Source organism: Pelobates fuscus, chromosome 2 (assembly GCF_036172605.1).
Source record: "Pelobates fuscus isolate aPelFus1 chromosome 2, aPelFus1.pri, whole genome shotgun sequence".
Taxonomy (NCBI): domain Eukaryota; kingdom Metazoa; phylum Chordata; class Amphibia; order Anura; family Pelobatidae; genus Pelobates; species Pelobates fuscus.
In genome coordinates, this window is record NC_086318.1 from 136,882,853 (window position 1) to 136,907,242 (window position 24,390).

At 42.3% G+C, this 24,390-nt stretch overlaps 1 protein-coding gene across 1 annotated transcript in view; it reads right to left on the reverse strand.

Annotated features, from left to right (window-relative positions):
• Positions 1 to 24,390, reverse strand: part of MELTF (melanotransferrin) — an 80,409-nt gene that overhangs the window by 55,076 nt on the left and 943 nt on the right. The gene's annotated exons all lie outside the window — the stretch shown is intronic.

Consider the following 24,390-nt stretch of genomic DNA (forward strand, 5'->3'; position numbering starts at 1 on the left):
GTTTCAGGATGGAGTGTCCCTTTCGGTGGTATGTTTTTCAATCATCATGGCCCATTATATTTACTGCTTCACTTTGTTTTCCAGATTATAATTTGTTTTGAAAAAAAAGTGGAACTGTTCCCAATCTATGGACTCCATTTAGAAAAGTAGGAGTGTTGGCAGAAATGCAGTAGGAATTAATATGAAAATACCCACTTTCTACTAACTGGCAAGAAGACACAAAACATGTCTAACACAGTGTGTTATGGATGGCATGAATGTTGAGTATATTTACTGCATATGATACGGACAGTGTGTATACGTGCTGCATAAAGTACGGATAAGATATGCTGTATTTAGTATGGTGTTATGGCTTTGGACGTGACATTAATGTTGTACATGATGTGAGTGCTGCTTACAGAGACATGGGACAGGGGAAATAACAGAGGATATTATAAAATAGAAAGGTGGCACTAAATATTGACTCCCTGTATAGCAACACAATCATGGGGTACAAAATGGACTTGTATGTCATCAGTAAGTGCCGATACCCTCTACCACAACGTTTCATGTAGCCTACCATGATCCATATTGGGACTTCCTCATTTAAACCCCTTTCAAGTTTGTTATTGGCACCTGCTCAATCTAGCTCTCCAAGGGCTTATTTTACACCTCCCACGTGTCCTGTCTGCCCTCTCCAAAACTCCACTACATTTTTGTTTCCTTTTAGTAATGTGGCCCTAGGGTCTCGGAGGTGAGAGCCAAGAATACAGATTGGACACACAGGAGGCATTTGGTTCTCTCCACATATAATTCCTTTTGAGAAGGAGAAGAAAAGTCATACTAATGGCTTTATGGTACGTAAGGAAAATCCGAATTTGAAGAAATCTAGATAACAGTTTGTTGGGGTCAGATGTACTCTAGCAGTTATTAAAGAAGATTTTAGGGGTGCTCTTCTTAAAATAGGTTGATGTATCTCTGTATTCCATCTTCTTCAAATCTCAGTAAATCCTGACATTATGAACTAGGTGGGAATGCCCCTATTCCTCCCCTGTGATTTGAGGACAGGTCATATTTAAACTGAAACTTATTCCAGATTCTAAAATATTTCAGAATTTCTGGGCATGCTAAAAACAAAAAAGGACGTTTGTGAAAGTCAAATATAAATGTGCAGAAGACCTGGGCTCCTTTAGCTAGATATCAGGTCCACTCATTGTTCCTGTTCAAAGTGAGCTTGCAGGACCTATATTTGATCCAAATAAGATGTGTATCAATGCACTGTAAGTAGTGAACACTCTCTGTGTTTGGTCTTTATACCGTCCTTTTCTGTATACCTGTCAAGTCTGTTGAAATGTTTCCATGTTCTACAATCAGGTTATTAGCTTTCCAGAAATTTAATTTAAGTATTGGTTTAGTGGAAATCATGCTGCTATTGTATCTAAATAGTTCATATATCAACTCTGCATCTGACATTGAACAATGGCCAGTTCATGTTTAAACCTCAAACACCAAAATCTTTGTAATCTTTGTAGGACAGAAGCAAATTGTTTCAGTAAGTTTCGTGTGTAATCTATTCTTACCGTAGAACTATCGAAATTGTGAAGTTATCAAGAGAATACGTTTAGGATCTACTGTACTTTATTAATGGCCACTCCCTTTTCAATATTTATTTTTGTTTCTAATGATCTCAGACTTGCCAGCAGTAGATAGCTAATGTAGATAGGGCCCTGGTGCAAAAACTTTTCTGGGACCCCCCTATCACAAGGGTGGCCAAAAGGAAGATCCTCATGTGTCATAAAACTCTTACAATGCTTCCCAAGCTGGGTATCTACCATATTCCAACCTTGCAGGGCTGTATTTAGCACTGAAGAGTGTTTGTGTGTTTGAATGTAAGCATGTTTTTGTATGGAGTATTCATGAGTGGGTGTAGGGGTGTGCTTGTATGTAGTGTTGGCGTTTGAATGCATGTATGTATTTTTGTGTAGTGTGGGCTTTTGAATGTAGGAGTTTATATATAATGTTGGTGTTTTAATACAGAGGTGCATTTGTATGTAATGGTGATGTTAAATTGCAATGGTATATTTGCTGACATTTGATTGCTGAGATGTATGCACATATACACCTACATTGCGACATACACAGTGATACACATACAGATAAACAGACACACTCTGATATATATACTATATTATACATTCTCTATTATATACACTGACACACATACAGATACACAGACACTAATATTGACACCCTTAGTAAATTTGAGCAAAGAAGGCTGTGCAAATTTGTCTTTATTGTTTAACCTGTTGTTCAAAAATACACAAAAATACTCTGCTCTTATTGATATCAAACAATTGCAAACACAAAACAGGTTTATAAAAGATGGTTTACAAATTGTTTTATATATGTGTTGCACAATTATTGGCAGCCATATGAATCTATATTAATTCATATGAGAAAAATATATTGGAAGTACATTCCCACTGATATTTTACATTTTAGTTTGGTAACTAGGAGCAGAAAATTGTTGAACCATGACTTACTGTTTCCAAGGGGTAAAAATATGAAGTAACACGAAGGCCAAATTCCGTTAGTCATACATCACTGGGTATGACCAAGGAATATAGCTGTGATGTGTTACAAAAGGTTGTTGGGCTTCACAAAATGGGAAGTGGCTATAAGAAAATAGCAAAAGCTTTGAAAATGTCAATTTCTACCAGGAAAATGTCATGAATCAACCTGGAAGAGGACGTGTGTCTATATTGTCTCAACGCACTGTAAAGAGTAGCGAAAAAAAATCTCCAAGGAGAACAGTTGGAGACTTGAAGAAGTTAGCTGGAGACTTGGAGAAGTTAGAAAGTCTCCAAAGCTACAATGCGACATCCCTACATCACCAAATGTTGCTTGGAAGGGTTTCACGAAAAAACTTTTCTGTTTGCCAGAGCCTATTGTGTCAGGGTGGTGGTCCGATGCCCGGGACCCAGACACTGTCCGGGCGGCGGTGCAGGACCGGGACCCTGTATGCCTGATGGTCAAAGTAGGAGTTACAGCGTGGAGATGGATTAGCAGGGTCTGGTGCAGGGTAACCGCACGCCCCCTGGTGTTGAGCACCAGCGTTTGTGCAGCCATATACCAAGACCCTGAATCAGCTTAAGCGGATACCAGGAACTAGGAGCTTGGAAATTAAGCAGACCTCCCAGGAGCTGAATAGGGAGGCTCTGCAGCAAGATTGTATCCAGTACTAGAAACAAGGCAGACTAGAGATAGGCACCAAACAAGGAAATAAGACAAAACTAGGAGAACCCAGAACCAGAGAAGGATAGTAAGCTAAACCCAGAACATATACACAAGACATGAGGAAAACATGAACATAACATGGGCATGACTGGACAGTACTGGACATGGACTGGGTATACAAACTAAAACAAGACAAGATAACATAGGCAAAACAAGAGGAGAAATAACTAAGTACTACATATGGAAATTATGGGGGTTTAGTCACACTATATGATCATAGATTGCATAAGCCTGCCAACAACGCCAATGTACCCCATATCTGGCAGGTCCTACACTGCCTAATGTATGCTAAAACAACCAAAAGACATATATAGCACTTACCTGCAAGAAAGGGCAGAAGCCTTGAGGAGCTGCCTGCAGGAACACTGAAACAGAGTGAATGATGGAAAACAAACGGGTGTGGCAACATAAAACAAACATTTAAATGAAACCTGGAGACTGGGAATCCCAGGGATGGATTACAGGAATGAACCCAGAAATCCCAGCATAAAGAAAACCAGACATAGAATAGAAAACCGAAAAACCTAGAAAAACTAAACAAGAATTGTAACAAGAGTACTGGATACTAGAAGCCAAGACCAGACATCAGGGCCGGCCTAAGGCATTTGGGCGCCCTGTGCAAAAAATCTTCACAGCGCCCCCCCCTCCCCCACTCCTTACCCCTTCCCACACACCCTGTCACACACACACACAGGCAGACAGCCATACACACACACAAACACACTCAGGCAGTCATACACAGACAGCCACACACAAACACACACACAGACATAGAATGTGACGGCAAATAAGAACCATTCGGCCCATCTAGTCTGCCCAGATAATCACACATAGGCAGTCACACACAAACACACACACACACAGGCAGACAGCCACACACACAGCCACACACAAACACACAGGCAGACAGCCAAACACACAGAGGCAAACAGCCACACACACACACACAGTCACACACAAACAGACAGTCAAACACACACAGACAAACAGTCAAACACACACTGTCAGACAGCCACACACACACAGTCACACACAGACAGACAGCCACACACACACACTGGCAGACAGTCACACACACACGCAGACAGTCAAACACACACACGCGCAGACAGTCACACACAGACAGACAGCCACACACACACACTGGCAGACAGTCACACACACACGCAGACAGTCAAACACACACACGCGCAGACAGTCACACACACACGCGCGCAGACAGTCACTCACACACACACACGCGCAGACAGTCACACACACACGCGCAGACAGTCTCACACACACACACAAACATAGGCAAACAGTCACACACACACAGGTAGACACACACTCACTAACAGACAAACACACTCACAGACACACACTAACATACACAGACACACACTAACATACACAGACACACACTAACATACACACACACACACACACACACTAACAGACACAGACACACACTAACATACACACACACTAACAGACACAGACACACACTAACATACACAGACACACACTAACATACACACACACACACTAACAGACACACACTAACATACACACACACACAGACACACTAACAGACACACACACTCACCCACATTAACACATTTTTTTAAATTTATTTAGACACCCCCCCCCCAGCCTCCTTACCTTTGGGAATGCTGGGGGGGATCTCTTCCTCCCTGGTGGTCCAGTGGCTGCTGGGCTGGGCGGGCGGCGCTGGCGGGCGGCTGGCGAGGGAGCACTTCCTCTGAGCTGTTTGCTCAGCTCCCTCGCGCGCCGCAGAGTGAGGCTGGGAGCCGGAATATGACGTCATATTCCGGCTCCGCCTCCCAGCCTCACTCTGCGGCGCGCGAGGGAGCTGAGCAAACAGCTCAAAGGAAGTGCTCCCTCGCCAGCCGCCCGCCAGCGCCGCCCCACCGCCCAGCAGCCCGGCATGTCTGTTAGCCGCAAGGCTAACAAGACATTTGCCTTGGGCATTTGGGGGCGGCTTTTTTTGCCGCCCCCTGGAAAATGCCGCCCAAGGCAAATGCCTTGTTAGCATTGCGGCTAACAGACATGCCGTGTGAGCTATGCGGCCGCAGGGCGCCCCCTGCACCATGGCGCCCTGTGCGGCCGCACAGCTCGCACACCCCTAAGGCCGGCCCTGCCAGACATCTCCACAGAACAGAGCAGGACGTGACATATTGGAACTTTAAATGGGATTGAGTTCTATGGTCAGATAAAACCAAAATAGAGCTTTATGGCAATAAACACCAGAAGTGGCTTTGGCACACACAGAGATGTAGCCATTTGGCCTATGTGTCACCATGCATTACCATGGCTAAATATGGTGGTAACTCGTTTTGGGGGTTGTTTTTCTGCCAGACGACCTCTACAGATGTTAAGATACATGACATTATGGACTCTATTAAATATCTACAGATATTAAATGAACACCTGACTGCCTCTTCCAGAAAGCTTAAATAGGCCATGGTTGGATCTTCCAGCAGGACAATGATCCAAAACATACATCAAAATCAATACAAAAATGGTTTACTGACCACACAATCAAGGTTTTGCTATGGCCATCCCAGTCCCCTCACTTGACCCTGAAAACTGTGGGGTGAACTGATAAGGTGTACTTGGCGCTAGTAAGCTATATCAGCAGCTCCACCACTAGTAATAAATCAAGTGTGAGTCGCCCCATGAGATGAGACTAGTGAATAACATAATACATGAACAGTTAAGGTAAAGGCATGTAAGGAACTACGACAATAAACTCTTTAGGAGGTGAAATAATGACATGTTTAAACGCTTGCTACTTTACGATTAGTTAATGTGCAGAGAGCAGTTCGTGTGATCAAAGGCATGGTGTGGAGGATCGGCTATAGTGGGACATGCTTGGAAGGCTGCTGTTTACTGCTTGTGCTCATCCGATCCCTTCTGGGCGCCAGGTGCAGACCCTGGGAGTCCCTGATACCTGGAACAACAAAGGCAAGTCTCTGGCTGAGTGCCGGGTTCGCGGCTTGAGGTGGTGGAAGCTTGTTTTGTCGGGTGTTCGGATCTGTCCCGGTGGTGCTTCACGTCCGGTGCGGGATTGTGGTGGCTTAAGGTGGAGGCGAGTGTTTGACGTGGGGCAGGCTCTGCATTTCTGTTTGTGCATCCGGTCCCGTCTTCGACGCCTTTTGTGTTGGTGGATTTTAATGGGGACTGCTTCGCTTAGCTGTGGTGGAGCTTGTTGGGGCTGTGGTGGAGCTTGTTGGGACTTCCTGCTTGTTATTTGCTTCCAAAATTGATTAAAGAGTCTGTCCAGCTTAGACTCAATATCCTGCCATGCTTTGCTGATACCAGGAGGACACGCGGCTGCCGCCATATTGGGAGAGTCGCAGATGAGTATGTCAGCCTGGGTGGCTGTGCTCTGTGCGCCCATTAGCTCCAGACAGCCTCTCAGGGGTGGACCGGGATAACCCCCACCGGTCCGAGGGGGGGGGGTAACGGAGCTCCTGCCGGGAAGTAGCTGCTCCTGGGCATCCCATGATCGGGAGATCGGCCGCCTCTCCCGCCCGGTGAGCACCAGGCCACACTTGCCACGCGGAGATAAGTCAGACTCTGTCGAGTTGCTGACCGCTACTAAGCATGTCGGGTCGGTTAGGTAGGAGCAACATTGCTGGGTCATCCCCTTTTGGGGTGAAATTTGCTTGTTGATAGCTGCTTAAAGTGAGATATTGAGGGAGCTCACACAAAGTGCGTCTTTCCTCCATGACAGCTAGGCCCCGCCCCCGGAAGCTGCATTCTTAGTGAGAGGAGGGACAGTGTAGCTGCTGCTGATTTAATAGGGAAATCGATAGCTAGTCTAGTGTATTCAGTGTCCACTACAGTCCTGAAGGACTCATCTGATCTCTGCTGTAAGGACAGCACCCCAAAAAGCCCTTTTTAGGGCTAGAACATCAGTCTGCTTTTTTTTCCTGTGTAATGTAATTGCAGTTGCCTGCCTGCCAGCGTGTGTGTCAGGCTCACAGCGTATACTGTGCCCTCTTGCCCAGTGCCACCACTCATATCTGGTGTCACAATAGCTTGCATTTAAAAAAAACAAAAAACTTTTTTGACTGTAATTTAATAGCAGTCAGTTTCCTTCACACGTGTGTGTTTCAGGGCCTGCCAGGGCACAGTGTCACACCAGTGCAACTCATATCTGGTGTAACAGTAGTGTACATTAAAAAAAAAACTAGAAATTTGACTGTAAAATAATAGCAGTCAGTTTCCTTCACACGTGTGCGTTTCAGGGCCTGCCAGGGCACAGTGTCACACCAGTGCAACTTATATCTGGTGTAACAGAAGTGTACATTTAAAAAAATTATTTTTTTTTGACTATAATAGATAGAATAGCAGTTAGTTATCTGCAAGCGTGTGTGTCAGGCCTACAGCGTCTACTCTGCCAACTTCTGCCAGTGCACAGTGCCACTCATATCTGTTGTCACAGTAGCTTGCACGCATAGTACCACTAATCAAAAAAAAAAATGACAGGCAGAGGCAGGCAACCCCGCAGGGGCCGTCGTGGTCGTGGTGCTGTGATTCCCTTTGGCCCTAGAATAATGCCCAGTGTTCAGAGGCCACGTACCCTGAACTCGAAAAGTTCTGAGGGCATAGTTGACTGGCTAACACAGGACACCCAATCTTCTACAGCTTCCGCTCGGAACCAGGGCCGGCGCTTCCTATAAGGCGAACTAGGCAGCCGCCTAGGGCGCCATATAGGAGGGGGCGCCATGCGCCCCCATCGCTGGCCCTTTAAATTCTACAGCCGCCTGAGCACTCTATAGAGAGCGCTCAGGCGGCTGCCGCCCTGCCTCACCTCCCCTTCCCTGTAGCGTGGCCGAGCTCCTCTCCGGTCCGCGGTCCCGGCCGGACTGACAGGAAGTGCACACTCAGTGTGCATTTCCTGTCAGTCCGGCCTGGTACAGGAAACAGAAACTCATGTACCGCGGACCGGACAGGCGCTCGGCCACGCTACAGGGAAGGTGAGGAGAAGATTGGGGGGGGGGTGAGATTGCAGGGAGGGGGGATTACAGGGAGGGGGGAGAATATTGCAGGGAGGGAGGGGGGAGAATATTACAGGGAGGGGGGAGAATATTACAGGGAGGGGGGGTATTACAGGGAGGGGGAGAATATTGCAGGGAGGGAGGGAGGGAGGGAGGGAGGGAGAAGATTACAGGGAGGGAGGGGGGAGTGAAGAAAATTACAGGGAGGGCGGGGGGGAGAAGATTACAGGGAGGGAGGCGGGAGTGGAGAAAATTACAGGGAGGGAGGGGGAGTGGAGAAGATTGGAGGGAGAAGAAGAGAAGATTACAGGGAATGAGGGGGGAGTGGAGAAGATTGGGGGGGGAGAAGAAGAGAAGATTACAGGGGGGGAGAAGAAGAGAAGATTACCGGGAGGTGGGGAGAAGAAGAGGAGAACACTGGGAGGGGGGGAGAAGTGGAGAACATAGGGAAGGGGGAATAAGAGGAGAACACGGGGGAGAAGAAGAGGAGAACACGGGGGGAGATGAGAACACAGGGAGGGGGGTTGAGGAGAACGTGGGGGAGGGAGAGACCACTAAAGAAGGGAGGGGGTGGTGGAGAGACCACTAGGGGAGGTGGGTGAGGAGAGACCGCTAAGGGAGGGGGGATGGAGGATATACCACTAGGGGAGGGTGGGGGGAGAGGAGAGACCACTAATGGAAATGGGGAGGCAGAGGAGAGCAGAGACCACTAAAGGGGAGACGAGAGATCACTAATGGAAAGTCGGGGAGAAAAGGAGACCACTAAGGGAGGTGGGGGGGAGAGGAGAAACCACTAAGGGGCAGGGGAGATCTCTAAGGGATGGAAGGGAGAGCTCTATAGGACAGGGGGCAGGACAGGGAGCTCTTTCACACTACGCACACACACACACAATGCATCCCTTTACACACAGAAACACAACATGCTTCCCTTGCACACAGAGAAACACACAATGCATCCATTACACACACACACACACACACACAATGCAACCCTTACACATAAAGACAATGCATCCTTTGCACATATACACAGAAACACACAATGCATCCCTTACACACACATGCAAACACACACTGCTTCTCTTACACAGACACAGAAACACAATGCATCTCTTACACACACTTAACGAACCCCTTAAAGACACACACACTGCATCCCTTACATACACAGAAACACACTTTGCATCCCTTATGCATACAAACACAGATTCACACAATGCATCCCTTACACACAACAAGAAGCACACAATACATCCCTTATACACAAACACACACTGCTTTCTATCCCTTACAAAAAAAACACACTGCTTCCACTACACACAAACACACTGCATCACCTACACAAACTGGTATCCCTATACACTACATTCCATAAGCACACACATTAGATTCTCTACAGTAACACATAACACATCCCCTACACACTCCACTCCCTGTGAGCGAACTCATGGGTGGAACATGTAGGTGGACTTATGGGTGGGCCTTATGGGCATACTCACCGTCAGGCCCTGGGGCCCAGACCTTGAGCTATGTAAGGGGCCCCAAAAATGGAGCTGCTTCCCGTTCTCCCAGAACATTGAATTTTGTGACCACAGTTACAAAGCCTCCAGAGATCCTGTTCTACACTAGACCAGTGGAGCCAGACTGCAGCCAGAGCCCATCACCATCCTCATCTGATTGTAAGTAGGCAATCTAGTATATTATTAGTGATACTAATCTCTAATTTACCTCACATTAAAGGGACACTATAGTCCCCAGAACCATTGCAGCTTAATGAAGTTGTTCTGGTGTCTATAGTTTGTCCCTGCAGGCTTTTTAATGTAAACACACACTGTGTGCAGCACTGGCGTTAGTTCATATGGCAGATCATATGGATGGGGCATTGAGATGTCACTGGGGGGGTGGGAGGTGGGAGGGGGGGGCGGCAAATCTTTCTTTTGCCTAGGGCGGCAAAAATCCTTGCACCGGCCCTGCTCGGAACCTTGACGCACCATCCTCCTCCAGCTTAGCTTCGGGCACCTCTCAAGTTACCACTCGCCTGCCTGCCGCCACCACCAACACTAGCTCCACAGCCGCTTCACTTGATCTGTCAGAGGAGTTATTTACACATCAGTTGGAAGAAATGAGTGATGCGCAACCATTATTGCCAGAGGATGTAGATAACAGGGATATGTCTCAGTCAGGCAGCATTACACACATGGACGTACGGTGTGATGATGATGATGTTGTACCCGCTGCTGCTTCCTTTGCTGAGTTGTCAGATACAAGTGAAGCGGTTGATGATGACTATGCGTCCGTGGATGTCACGTGGGTGCCCGCTAGAAGAGAAGAAGAACAGGGGGAAAGTTCAGATGGGGAGACAGAGAGGAGGAGGAGACGAGTTGGAAGCAGTGGGAGGTCGACGCAAGGAGCTAGTGGCACAGTCAGACAGCATGCATCGGCACCCGGGGTCAGCCAGACAGCACGCCAATCAACGCATGTTGCCACCACCAGAATGCCGTCATTGCAGAGCTCAGCAGTGTGGCATTTTTTTGGTGTGTCTGCCTCTGACAACAGTTTGCGGTGCGTTAAACGGGGAGTTTGGTCTGTCACTGTGAAGCGGGCGTAACCCTTACACTACCTGATCGATACAACATCATACCTGATGTTTTAAAGCACGTTATTCCAAACAATTTAGGAATGTTAGGTGATTTATGCCCTTTATGGATTAAAACCAGACTCTGCATCAACTATGTAATTTTCCATGGGAGTTTTGCCATGGATCCCCCTCCGGCATGCCACAGTCCAGGTGTTAGTCCCCTTGAAAAACTTTTCCATCACTGTTGTGGCCAGAAAGAGTCCCTGTGGGTTTTAAAATTTGCCTGCCCATTGAAGACTATGGCGGTTCGCCTGTTCGCGAACATTTGCGGAAATTCGCGTTCGCCATTCGCGAACGGAAAATGTTATGTTCGCGACATCTCTAGCTGTCACATTCTATGTTTCTATTATCAGGACAACGTCTAAAAACTGTAACCACTATAAAGAGCTGTAATGGTTATCATTCTCCCTTTAAAAACTACTAATGTTAGTAATGTAAAAAAAAATGAATTGTGTACTTTGTCTTTGGATTACAATAAGAAGGGAGAAGAGAGACTCTGAAAACCCTTCCCCCTACCTACACTATCACACTGACATCTACAGTCAATCATTATCTAGTTTGTAAAGGTGATGTGACAATTCTTGGAATGGTAATCGCCTTGAATGGTAACACAGAGATGCAAATCCTGACACATGAGAAAACATGCCATTTATCCCCCAACACATACTTCTACGTTGTACTAAAGATTTAATTTGTGTACATTTTACACAATGTGTTAATTTAATTAAATACATAGTTAGACTTGATTTAAGCCTATATAAAATATGTAAGGTCGAGAGACTAGGTACTGTCAAGGCATAGAAAACGGCTTAAATTCTGCCTAGTTGTATCCAAAAAATAAGGAAACAAAAATCAGTCTTGATTTCTCCTTGGACTAACAGAGGTCTGAAATGCTACTGTACTCTATGCTATGTGAATTTAGACACAAACTACTTGGTTCATTTAGGACTAGTGTTAAGCAATAAGGACGTTCCACAAGATCTTATTAACGTTTTGTAATTTTTTTATATTTTACATCTTCTCAAGAAATAGATTTTGGGTATTTTATGATATTCTTAGGTTTATAAAAATAATTGACGACTATTTTCACACAGAAAGAATTTCTGGGGCAAAATGTCATTATTTTCTGTGGAGAATGCGAACATTTTAGAAATTACTGTTACTTGTGGTTTCAGTCATCAATGCACTACTACCCCGTGTTCTAATGGAATAACAACATCTTAGATCAGGGGTAGGCAACCTACGGCACTAGTGCCATGCACGAAACTCGAGGTGTCTTTGCACGGCACTCAAGGCTGCTAGAGCTAAACAGGCTCTGTCCTATCAGGAGTCCCAGTAAAACTTCAGATATCTGCTAATACGAAGAGATGGTGAAGGACAATCCTCAATTTAAGCATTGCAGCACATAGAGGAAGTAATCTCAGATCACTTCCTCCCAGCACTTGTGAATGGGAATCCACACTGTAGCAGAGCAGCCTGCCGCTGCTGTTGCAGCTCCTATACTTGAGCTATACCTGGCCGGCCTGGTCCCCACTGGAACCTAGGGAAGCCACCCACACTGCTAGATATACACAGAAATGCAGAATAACCCTTCCCTCATACAAATAATACGAACAGCCTACACACAAACATACACACAATCCCCACAAATGCAACACCACTAACAATCCACATACATGCACACAACCCTACATGCATTACCCCAAACAGCCACCACACACTACTAAACACACAATGTGACTTATCCATCCACACACAATTCCACAAGCAGCCCTCATACACAGCCGACATTCATATGTATCATACACGATACCATTAACTACTAATGAACATATACAATTAATAGCTCATATACGCACAAATACAACGATACAAAGCAATTACAGTAAAAATAACACAAGCAGAATACGGCAGCATACACACCTCAATTTAAAAAATAGGATCGGCTGCTACGGGACATCACAATCCTATATCGGCACAGTGCTGCTAAAAGGTTGCCTACCCCTGTCTTAGATCATTTTTCAAAATAATAAATACAATTAATTTCACCCTTATTATTATATGACTGGTCTTAACTCCAATCCTGAGGCTCACTACTAAAAGTAACCACTGTCAGGGAATCAAGAACTATTTCATTTCAAACTAATGGAAAACGGTGTAATAAATCATACAATGTAGATGGACGGCTACATACACCAAGCGTCTTAAATGAGTGTAAGCTCAGAAAAAAACTGGCATGAGCACTATTTAATTTCACCAGTTTTACAACCTATACCACATGGTATAATGTTCTCAACTTTTCCCTGGAATTCACAGCTCTAAGCAAAACGAATGTCATAACTCTACAGTTTGCAATATTAGAGAAGTTCAAAAGTCAAACAAAGACAAAGTCTAGATCACAGCCAATGATAATTATAAAGCGTTGTAAGTAAAAAGTTACATAGTTTAGAAATCTTCTCAAAAGTAGAAATCTTCATAACATTCAGGTAGCTACAGGGAGTTAACGGATTTGCTGATATAAAAAAAATGCTTAATGATAAAGCAATCATTTGATAGCAATTTTAAACAATCTATAAACACTTTGTTCGTGCTAATTGCTTCTGTTAATGATTGTTGGATTAGTTAACATTTCTCACTCTCATGATGTGGTAATCTACAATACTGAGTTAAAGTTGCATTAACCCATAAAACTGTAAAAGCAGTCATGCGTGTATATATAATACATAATGCGGAGCAAATACAATAATACGGATTGCTTGTAGATGTTTCTACACAGAATAGACTGACCACATAATGAAATCCCAAATTAGTGCTATAAAGTTTTATGAATATATTATACCCAGGCATTTCGTTCAGCAAGTCAGGGCTCAATAAAGAATGCATACAGCAGTAATACAATCCCCGCATAAGGATATGGGCCTCAACTGAATTAATTTGGGAAAGATTTTAAAACGATCATAATTTGTTAGAAAAACATTTCAAATGAATTATCTACAAAAAACCCCGTAGACTTTAATGGTGTCTTCTGTAGATAAATCAATTGGAAAAAGAAATGCCAACAGATTGTGATAATTTGAAAAGTTTATCCAAATGAATTAAATCAAGTCCATAGTGGATAATTCTTTGAAAATGCTTGTCCAAAGTTATCTTATATAGGCCTCGATTCAATATTATTGGCAAAACTCAGTCAATAATTTTCTATTGTATTTAACCAATTTTTTTATTTTTTTTAATTTATTTTCAACTGGATTTAATGCAAGTTAAATTCTAGCAGCTTTCCTCTCCCATGACCAGAGGGTGGTGACTATGTAATTAAAGAAAATATACAGGGGTGACTTGGTGTTCTCCCATGTCCTAACTCATGGTCAGAGGATGAGATCTCTAATGATAATGGATGGGTGGGACTAAGCATTCCCTTGGCCCCCACAAAAGTGTGGTGCTATAATATTAATAATAAAGTGGGGAGAGCTTTTGTCCCTCACTCACAGGCTCAGTGCTTGAGAGTTAACGGAGGAACTTGATGGGGCTATTAGATTAATATTAATTAATTAAATGTTGGGGGCATAATGTCCCCACAAGCTCCCACCCTTGGGCAGTGGGCTCTCATTAAATATACAAGGGTGGGCGTAAATGATATTGTTCTCCCCTCTAAATTGCACTCAAGTTCCACCCCAGGGTAGATAGGCATCACTAAGCCCCTAACCGCCCTTCACCCCAATAAATCATATTCCGGCTCCTGGCATCAGCAAACGGCATGCCAGGGAGCAGAGCAGAGAGAGCACAGCTCCCTCACCGGGTCTGACAGGGAGACAGGCGCCTGCCGGGGGGTCCATCAGGTGGTCCCCCCATGACAGGGGGAACATGGGGGACATTTGGGGGCAGCATTTGTTTACTGCCTCCTGAGTGCCTGCAGGAACAACAGGAACAGCGTTCCTGCTGTGAAAAAAGTGCAGGAACGCTGTTCCCACGCATTCCTGCAGGACTCGAGCCCTGGTTGTATTATAATTAAAATAAATGTGGCAAAACTATCCACTTATTTGCATGAAAGACTGAGTTGGTTGAGGTTCACGAACAGAATATAGATATATTGTTCGTCAGTCGAACCAACCACCGAACGGGGAGTGTGCCTCCAATTGACTATTTTCACACCAGAAAACCGCAAGGTTCTAAGTGGTCGGATAGGTGGCCGTCTTTGCTCACGAACGCACAGTGGTGTGGTGTATAATCGGACACGCAACCACACAAACACTGCTGAACTTCCAACCTGTTCGTACGTTCATTTCCTTTCATCTATAAAGAGCGACATTCGATTGAATGGAACGAATGAACACTAGGCACACAACTACCCAATTAATGAACATTTTCATTTGTTAGTTTAATGGTGAAAACTCCTGAAAGAAGACTGGTCAAAGCATACAACCACATGGAACTGTTTTGGGGCTTCGCCTGGTGCTTGACCGGTCTAAACTTCACTTGAATGGCGTTCCTGTTCTACCAAATGGATCTGAGCGGTATTTTGACAGAGTGGGCACTCAGATCATTGCTATTCAGTGAATTGTCTTTCATGGAGTTCTGACTAATATTAGATGAGTTATGATGGTTTCAAATATTGTTTAATTTTTTGTACTTGGGAGATAATCGAATTAAGAATTGTCCTTACGTAATTATCTTCCAAGTATAGAAAAGGAGTCTGGGAAATGTGTCTTTGTTCCCTGTCCCCACCAAGGTCCACCAAGGGAAAACCCCTGGAATGTAATTAAGGAAACCCCTTGCATGGGGAATTGTGTAAAAGCCAGCTGTGGCTCAATAAAAAACAGTTGACTCCCAAAGCTGTGTATCGTCCAGTTGTTAGGGAATTGGGATGGGATTGCCGCTCTACGCTTCTCTTGGATATTGATTAAGTCTACTAGCGGAGATATTGAAGTTAATGCTACTACTCCGCTACAATAAATAAAGGAACACTATAGTCACCAGAACCACTGCAGCTTAATGTAGTGATCTGGTGTAGGTAGCCTGTCCCTGCAGGCTTTTCAATGTAAACACTGCCTTTTCAGAGAAAAGACAGTGTTTAAATTGGTGCCTAGTAACACCTCTATTGGCAGTCACTCAGGCTAACTTACTCTTTGCAGCACTACTGTTCAGAATTTCCACGCTCTACATGGAGGAACTGAACATTTCCCAGAGAGATGCATTGTTTCAATGCATGGCTAAATGTTCATAGAGATGCACTGATTCACTGCATCTCTACGAGGAGATGCTGATTGGCACTGCACATGCGCAGTAGCCTCCTAGTGCTTTCCTGTGGGAAAGCATTGGATTAGCTGAGATCATCAAGATTGATGATTCCAGCCATGGAGGCTGAGCAAACTGTGGCAAGACCAGCGCACAGTGGGATAAAAGCTGAGTAAAAACACCTTTTCAGCATGATCGGAGTAGGGTCAGTCACCTATACAGCCACACTAGTAACATGGCATCAGGAATATTGTTAATTTTACAGTAGGTAGTGGTGATGTGAATGTTGAAGGTAAAGCTGGTATCAGTGATAATTTTAGCATTCAACTACCGCACAATAGTTTGCTTTCTGTGAGGAATGAGCTTTGAGGCTGTATTTTTTTATGTTTATTTAACTTTAAAATAACAAGAAACAATGTGAATCAAATTAACACCAAAATGAATCAATATAATCCTTGAACAGCATCAGTCGTGACATGAGGTGCGCAGTGCTCAGTGCTTGAGAGTTAACTGAGGAACTTGAGTTCCTTGTGTCTGTGTTCCACCGCAAGACTGCCAACCCTCCCCTTCCTGGTAGTACCCTAGTCCCCCAGGTCTGTCCAGGGAGCCCTTGTTTTCTCAAAGGAATGTGTGGTGTTATGTAGGATTGCTGTTAATGTATCCATTAAGTAGTTTTCTTTGATCCTCTGTACTAACTTTGTCATACTAGGTGTATTGGGTTCTAACCATTTTGCTGCTATCGCCACATAACTGCTAGGGTAATCCTATTCATGAGTATTTGGTGCCTATTCAACAAGCCATCTAAGGGCCTGGTCAGAAAAAAGACGTTCATGGGTTAAGATAAACCAGCCTTTTAATCACATTTTAATTTCTGACACTATAGTGTTCCTTTAAATAATTACTACTCTCTCTTAATCAACATTGTTACATAACTTGCTTCAAACTGGAAAGTGTGTAAAAATACTTCCATTCCATAGTTAAATAAATAAAATAATTCTGAACCTTTAAGTGCGTTGCAATGAGATGATCACCCAAGGCACTGAAAGGCTTACAATTTAAAATTGCTAATTTTTTCCAGATAGCAAAAATTTTTCCAAACAGACATCAGATTTAATGCTGTGAACTTGACGTGGACTTCTAACACTGCTATAAAGGTAGTATTTCTACCACCATTGGCAAAGAGCCTTACTGCAACAGAGCTTGTTTTATAGCTACGGGAGGAGTCGACTGTTTATTATGTTTGCGGGTATAAAGACATCTTGTAGCAAACAGTGCAAGAACAGTGATCCTTAAACAGAAAACTCCTATTTCATTGGTTGGTATGAAATGGTGGAAGAAAAATTACAGCATAAACCATCACGTCATCACAAACACAACGCACACACGATGTACCAAACTCAGTCCAGGCACTCACAAGACCCTGATGTTGATAGGAAACAGGGCTCTTCAATCATTCAAAAGCATGTTGAACATTTCATGAGACAAACGACAAATACATGCAAATACAGACATGATAACTATGAAATTAATTACCACGTGGCAATCATATTGCAAGTATTGAACAACAATTCATAAATAAACGTTACAGACTATTAAAAGCTATAATTTCAATATAAAGGCTGCTGGCAAAACAAATAAAATTGTCAGAAGACTAATACAGGTTCTTTTTTTACTGTAATTATTTGCTCTGGTATACAGATATTCCCAAAATTATTGGAATAGATACAGCAGGCTTCCTAGCTCTACACTACAGACATAACAGAGATTTTTTTTACTAAACTGGGAATTATGGTGCATTGAATTTTTTTTTTATTGAATATCCAGGCCAAAATGACTGCTTTATAAAAATCCCCTAACTCTACTCACAGCTTGGTTATTGTAGATTAAATTCTCTAACTCCGTTTTCAATTCAATACAGTGACATGTTCCTTGAATAAACCTCCTGCAGGCTCCCTCACTAAACAATGATTTGTTTGGAATTGCAGAATTTAAGGCCAAAACAAACAGATTTAAAAAAAATCAGTGACGTGGGAAAAATTACCTTTAATCTCAACAGAGAGGGGGCCGGAGACTTAATGAGTTATTCCATTTAATACATGTTTGTATTCCTGACGCTATAGCGCTCCTTTAAGGTTTGTTATCACTGGTATAGCTTATCAGATGCAAGGGCAACTTTTCTCAAACAGCTTGATAATAGAGATGGAGGAAAGCCATTTTTTTTTCCCAGATGAAATTCACAGTTCCACCCAAATGTGCCTGTCCTCTATGAAACAGAACACATATCTCTATAAATGAACCAAAACAAGATTGCACTACTTTGACAAGTATTGCATCACTCACCCTTTAAATTTGTCCTGTTAGATACACAGTAATAAGGAATTTTATCTCATGAGCTTCTGAGGCTGGTAACCAATGCATATTTGATGTTAATTGTAAAGAAATAAAAGTAAGGAAAAAAAATGACAATTTTGAGGCAAACTTCAGTATCTAACTCTTTAAATTAGGGGCCTTATTGTCAATTCCAAATGCTAATCATTTAAAAAAAAAAATGTGTCTCTGTAATAATCAACAAAACCAATTATAATGATGCCACTATGATGATTTATAGCAGTTTACAAAAAATGTATTAACATTGTAAACTTTTTTTATACTGTCAGGGTTATTGGCTAAATTTATTATTACGGGGATTCAAAGTTAAATTAAAATTTAAGGTCAAAGTAGCTAAATTGTAAGAAACGTTCCAAACTCAGCATTGGAAGTCATGTGTCTGTGTTTGCAGAGGACACAAAACTAGGTAAAATAATACAGTCTGAACATGATATAATTTCTCTATAGAGGGGTTTGGATAAATTAGGGGACTTGGCAGGCAAGCAGCAGATGAAATTTAATACAGATAAATGCAAAGGCATGTATTTTGGAAAACGGAACCCACAAGTCACTAAATGTGGTTGAATTAGGAATAACATTAAATGAGAAGGACCTGGGAATTACAGATAAACTACTTAATGCGCAATGCCAGTCTGCTATTGCAAAAGCTAGTACTGTGCTTTCATGCATAAGCAGGGGTATTGATTCACATGATCAAAATGTAATTTTTCCTCTTTATAAATGAATTGTTCATCCCCACCTTGAATATACAGAGCAATTTTGGGCAACAGTTTTAAAGAAAGATATTGCAGAAATTCTTCTTGCAGAAGTGCAGAGGCGAGCTACAAAACTAATAAGGGGAATGGAAAACATTAGTTATGAAGAATGGGAGAAAAATATCTTTAGAAAAAGGAGATGGTTGCACTAGACAACTAGATATAGGGTCAGTACAAACCACTATGTGCTAACCTGTTCATTAGCAGGAATATACAGCAGACAAAAGGGTCACCAATTGAGATTGTAAGAAAGTTGTTTTGCTTACAGCAGAGGAAAGGGTTCTCTACTGTAAGAACAATAAAGATGCGGAATGCTCTAGCTAAAGAGGCTGTGTTAATAGATTTTTTAGATTTTTTTTAACATTTAAAGAAAAGAAAAAAAAGGCCTGAATGCCTTTTGCATGAACAGAATATTCAAGGATATAATTGATATGTATGTGAACTAGTTGCTGATCCAAAGAGAAATAGGATTGCCATAATGTAGTCAATAATTTTTCCTTTTTGTTGCCTAATTGGAAATGGCTACAATTGTTGTTTTTTGTTTGCCTTCTTTTGGATCAACATAAATAATTGGATTCAAAGTTAAACTTGATGGACCTTTTCCAACCTAGACTACGTTGTAACTATGCTTCCAATAAATTTGAAATTCTCACTCTAGTCCAGGGGTTCTCAACCTTGTCCTCAAGGACCCCCTACCAGTCCAGGGTTTAGGGATTACCTGGGTGTGTCTAAGGTGTTTAGAAAAGGGAAAAAAAAACACCTTAGAGTCTAAGGTGTTTTTTTCCCCTTTTTCTAAACACCTTAGACACACCTAGGTAATTCCCAAATCCTGGACTGGTAGGGGGTCCTGAGGACTGGGTTGAGAACCCCTGCTCTAGTCAATAACCCTGATTGTGGGCAACAATTTTGAAGAGTGCATTCACTTGTTCATTTAGACAAGACAAAAAAACTACTAATGTAAGGGACTAATGGCACATACAATACATCAAAGAAAACAAGTCAAATAAAATAACAAAAACAGCAGACAGATACAGAAATAATTAATGGAAAATATTAATGCTGCATAGAAAATCAAGTCGCCCTCTCACAGTCTATGTCAACCCTACGTGATTGGTGTTGGGCAGCTAAAACAGTCCAGCACTGATCACTGTTGGCAGGCAGGCAAGCAGGGAGTCTATCAAGGACTTTTCAGGCCCTGGGGTTCTCCTTCAGTCTAGGTGCAAGCTGCTTATTACTGTGGCTGAACGATCTAAAGGGCTGTATGCGGCACTCAGTTTGAGAGCCGCCTACTGCTCATCTGTCAGTCAGGGGACACTAAATATGGTTCCATCTGACAGATAGGAGCCCCAGGTATCGATTTATACCTGACTCTCCCTATTGTGAGTACATTCCATGCCGTCCTAACGGCATTAAATTACATTATCTTTAGGACAGCATGGAACTCCCTGACAGCCTTAAGGAGTTAATGTGCTATTGACAATGTTGTAAGTCAAATTAATTATTTATGCAAAGAAAAATAACATTGCAGCCTAAAACTTCCAGCAGTGTAGATATGGGTTTTCAGACAGAGAGATGTTGTCTTATAGAATTTTCAGCTATAATCCTTTGCATTATGGTTAGCTTAATGCCTAGCATTAGTATCTCATTACTCATCACTGCGGTAAGACAGTACCAGTAGACAACATTTTAGTGCCAAACCATAAAACTTCTGACTGGAACAAAACTCATTTTAAAAATTCAGTTTGTCCCCTAAATAATTTCTAAATAACAGTGTAGGGCATTTAAAACAATCTATAGATCCAGAATGGTACATTTATTGAGCCACTTTGTTTTAAAATATCAATAAATAAAATTAACAAAATTTCCAAAACAAAAAAACTGATGAAAAGAAGGATCAACAGTGAATATGATTTTAAACAGAATGTACCCTCCCCTACCGGCAGTGTTGAATTTGTAGAATGCCTTAGACATCATTTCTTTTGAGAATTGTAGTTAACAGAGAGCAGAAGTGCAAACTTAAGGCTAAAATAACCCTGGACGGCATAACATTAATAATAAAAGGGGGGGGGGGGGACATGCCATTGTCACCCCCAATAAACATTTATAGCATGCCCCCCTATCCCCAGGCCACAACCGTAAATAAATATTAGATTCTCCTTTCTCCTAATTATTTAGCCTGCAAAACGGCCAAATTAAAATTGATGGCCTTGTAGTCATTTGCTATGGGGCCATTTAGGCTTCAGTGAATCTGAAGACACATAAGGCCCAGGAGGAACATAACTAACAATCAGCAGCTCATTGGACTGTATACTGGTTTAGTAATTGAACCCTGATGATTCATTTTGTATCGAGCACTTAAGTAGCTGCTGGAGATCCAAGAACACACTCACTGCACGTGAGTGATTGTCATATATATTATACATTTAATCTCTGCAACACTAGATAAAATGTGAGAGGACTACGATGTGGCACACAGAGACATCTGTCACATACTGGATGGATTATTGGGCTGGTAATGGACCTAAGTATCATGATCTATATTGACACCTATTACAAAGTCAGTGGAAAATGGAAGGTCCTAAAGAATGTGAATTAGGAAGTAAACTAAAGAAAAGGACCTCCAAGGTGCTATTTTCAGAAATATTACCTGAGCGGTGTGCCACAGTAGAAAGGCAACGGGAGATTAGGGAGGTTAATGCGTGGCTAACGTCTTGGTGTACAAAAGAGAGTTTTGGCTTTTTAGATCACTGGGCCAATTTTGCGCCTGTGTACATTCTTTATAGCTGTGAGGGATTACACCTAAACAGAAAGGGGTCTGCTGCGCTGGAGGACAGGATAGCTCTAAGGTTGGAGATGACTTTAAACTAGTGGAGGGAGAGAGGGATACAGAAATCTACAAAATGGAGATAGGACAGAAAGGGGGAGCGCAGCAAAAGAGCGGTTAGAGATGGGGGGCAAGATCAGAACAGAGTTGGTATGTAATAGTAATAAAAAGTCACATAAAATACACGTGACACATGATAATATTATATGTATGCTTACTAATGCAAGGAGCTTAAATAACAACATGGGGGAACTAGAGGCAATAGCTTACACTAAGCAATATGATATAATAGACATAACAAACACGGTGGGATGAGACACATGACTGGAAAGTTATCCTAAATGCTTACACATTATTTAGGAAGCATAGAAAAAAACCAAGAAAGGTGGTGGGTTATGCTTGTATGTCTAGCATGACTTAAAGCCAAATAATAAGGAAGTGGAATGTGATAAAGAAAATGTGGAATCTTTATGGTTAGAAATCCGATTGGGGTAAAAAAGAAACATCAATTAATAATTCCGACATATTATAGACCACCTAATGTTAATATTAATTAGGAAGAACAGCTGTTTGAGCAATTTGGGAAAGCTGCACATCTGGTAATACATTCATTATTGGAGATTTCAATTATCTGGACATAGAGATGGGTGTGCTACATAATGAAGACCAGGAAAAGGCGGAAATTTCAAATAACCATTTTTCCTCACTATATACTATATAGTGGGAAATGATTGCTGCAAAATATCTTTCAGAAAAATTGTGATTGTATGACTCAAGACAAGGTGCTGCAGCAACTAAAACAAGTTCATGTAAACAAAGCTCTCCTCAGCTGGCTACTAGAGGTGCTTCCTGCATGGAGACACTGAACTTTCCTCATAGAGATGCATTGATTCAATGCATCACTATAAGGAGATGCTGATTAGCTATGGTGACGTTTGACTCCAACCCCGTCTTGACTCTTTGGCTGAGATCATCGGTTCTGATTAGGATTGTGGTCTATTTTCATGTTGTGGTGTGGTTTTTAGCGCTACACTCCATTGTATTTTATATTGCTAATTTGGTGTTAGGGAAACACTTAGTAGTGAAGAGCAGCTAATATAATTTTATTGATTTATATTTTACATCAAAAGATATTTAAGCGCTTCTATATATTTATTTACCAGATATGAAATGCTCTTTTAATTGGATACATCAGGCAATTTAAAGAACCTCTTCCCTGCATAGAGGAAAGATAAAAGTAGCTCAGGCTGCCACTGCCCAATTACGGTCTGCAGGAATGGCCTACAGGTGGCGAGTGAACGGCTCATTGGTGGTAGCCCACATTGGGACTTCTCACGTTCTAACCTCATTGTGGTAGGCTTCGACCTTTCTAGGAAACCTGTCTATCCCAAACGCGACCCAAAATAAAAGTTCCCCGGAGGAATCTTGAGACCTCCCCATGGTCACCCCTTTTGTCCTGAGGGCATTATGTTCGCACCCTACAGTTCCGTGACTGAAGGTGAAGGTACCTCTGATACACCCTATTCAAAACCTTCAAATAGTCTAAATATTAACGTTGAATGTGTTTCAGTTCAGTCATTTTAATTAAGTTAATTTTCGTTATTTGTATCTGTTTTGCTTTATGTTTTTGCATATTACTTCGCTAATGCTCAGGATGAGCTTTACCTAGCACTATTTCAAGGCATACCTGCCCTAATTATGTGTATGTATTTACAGACAGCAAATGTCTGGATTCCAATGAATGGGCATACTTTTTTCTTTCCCCCCTGCTGCCCCCTTGGTTAGGGGCTTCCATCCGAGATGCATAACTTTTTATTCTAACCTCCCTCTTGGGGTATTCTTATACGAGGCTTGCGCCTTTTACAGGTTTTCTAGGCTCCATACTCATATTTTATTTGCACTTAATGCATCTTACTCTTATGCTTGATTTCAGCATGTTCTCTTAATAATATATGCTGCTTTGTATCTTGTTTACCAGACTTTAGATGTATTAACATCTGGAGCATATATCTGTTTTTACATCTAGGGACAACTGGCAGCTCAATTGTCTTGCTTATAACAGTTTAAGTGTCTCTGTTTTATTTCACACTATTGTCCATGGTCTCATGAAGATTTTGTTTTTAAAAATGTTGCACTATTCCGGATATGTATGACCTGCATCTTTATAATTTCATGCTTTTGTTTCATGCTAAATATCTAAAAACTGTGCACAAACAAAAAAACAAACCTATAAAAAAAAAAGAAAAAAAAAAGGATCTCAGGAAT